Source organism: Lupinus angustifolius, chromosome LG01, assembly GCF_001865875.1.
Source record: "Lupinus angustifolius cultivar Tanjil chromosome LG01, LupAngTanjil_v1.0, whole genome shotgun sequence".
Lineage (NCBI taxonomy): Eukaryota > Viridiplantae > Streptophyta > Magnoliopsida > Fabales > Fabaceae > Lupinus > Lupinus angustifolius.
In genome coordinates, this window is record NC_032009.1 from 27,196,775 (window position 1) to 27,198,608 (window position 1,834).

General features: G+C 35.9%; 1 long non-coding RNA gene across 1 annotated transcript in view; it reads left to right on the forward strand.

The window, feature by feature from the left end:
• Nucleotides 684-1,834, forward strand: part of LOC109342961 — a 1,707-nt gene continuing 556 nt past the window's right edge. Inside the window, exons 1-2 of the long non-coding RNA XR_002107137.1 lie at nucleotides 684-1,135; nucleotides 1,292-1,462. This is a non-coding gene — a long non-coding RNA (uncharacterized LOC109342961). The remainder of the gene's footprint in view (nucleotides 1,136-1,291; nucleotides 1,463-1,834) is intronic.

The window sequence follows — 1,834 nt, forward strand, 5'->3', positions numbered from 1 at the left end:
TATTGGGTTATTTTTAGAATTAGGTAGCAAAATAGGATGGGGAATTATTTTCTATATACATGATTAATAGCTTAGAGACAGCATTGGTTGTAGACCTTCTTCTCATTTTCGGAGAAGTTAGAGACAACTCGAACCATAACCTTACTATAAAAATTCCATGATTAATTTGATGATATAATTTTCAATTATTTATGTGTATATAATTTAATGATAAAATAGTTTATTAGTTATTAATTATATATATAGAATTAATAGTTTAGAGATGGTGTTGGTCGTAGACCTCATACTCGTTTTCGGAGTAGTTAGAGACGACTCAAACCATAACCTCAATATAAAAATCTCATAAACTTTATTTAATAATATAAGCGTTGTTTTTTATTTTTGTTCAAATAGATATTAACGAAATTTGTAGGGTAAAGATACCATTATTATTTTAAATGTAAATTCTATCTACCTTATTCCAATTATCAAAACAAATATCTTTAAGCAATGATCAATCATATGATATGAGAATATAAGGATTTTAGTAGACTTTTTGTTAGGCATAATGACATGATTGTTAAACAAATAATATTAAGGACTTAAGATTAATTAAAACAAATAGTTAAAACTAATTAACATAAATAAAGCAAATCAATAAAATAAAAAAGGGAAGGTACTAAAAGATCAGGGGTAACATACGGTTACCCCCTTTGCCTAGAATTATCACACCTAAAGGGATGAAATCCCTAAAGCTCTCCCAATGGGCACGATTCAGCCTCCAAGTGAGGTGGTGGAGGTTCGCGACGGCTTATGGTGGCTCGGAGGTCTGTTGGTGGCGACGGAAATTTCAAGGGAGTTCACGGTCTCCTCTCTCTCTTTTGAAGTTGCAGTGATTCGGTTCTTCTCTCGGATGGCTTGCGGTGGTTCTGTTGGCGGGGATATAATCACGATTGGGGTCATCTCCTCCTCTTTTCCTCCTTTTGGTGGTGACAGAGGTTCAGGTCGCGGTGGTTTAATGGATTCAGGATGGAAGAATGGTATCTCTTGAGGTAGGGGTTTACGGTGGTTCGGTAATCCATTCTCGCAGTGGCTTAAGGTGGTTCTGAATCGGTAATTTATTATTGCGGTGGCTCACGGTGGCTTCGATTCGAAGGTGAACTCACCTTCTTCTTTACTTTTTATTTTTTATCCAGTCCATTCGTCTCTTTCCTTTCGTTTTTACTTTTCGTTTTATGAATCGATGGCTTTGGCATCTGTTATTGCTTCCTTCTTTTCGAATAGATGATTTTCTAATTATGCTCATATGCAGGGTGAAACATTATTTAAGATGTTTATCGAACCAGGATAGTGGCCCTTGTTCTTGCGCTGGTAATGACGGAAATGTCGTTGGCCCGTGAGTAATTGCTCTTGGGCTGTCCGGCAGTAGTGAGTATTAGCTTCGCTAAGGACTTTTCACACAAAGTGATATCAACACGAGTTGGTATTTTTTACTTTAACAACTGTCCAATGCTCCAAAATATGTGTGTTAGATGTATGTATCTTATTTGATATATAGGTTATCCTAAGGGTATTCTACTTGTAATTATGTAATGAAAATGATAGTTGTCTTACTTGAATGTGTTCCTATCTACACATTGCTTTTACTGACTCCCTGCTGAGTTCCTGCTTTTTGTTTTCTGGTTCCTGCCTTTTGTTCTATGGTTCCTTCCTTTTGTTCTATGGTTCCTTCCTTTTGTTCTATGGTTCCTGCCTCTGTGTGTATTTGGACTGTTGTGTATCTGCTCAATCTTTCTTATTTTTGTGTTCTCTTTTTTCATGGAGTGCCCAGGTTTTTTTGACAATCTGTATGTTA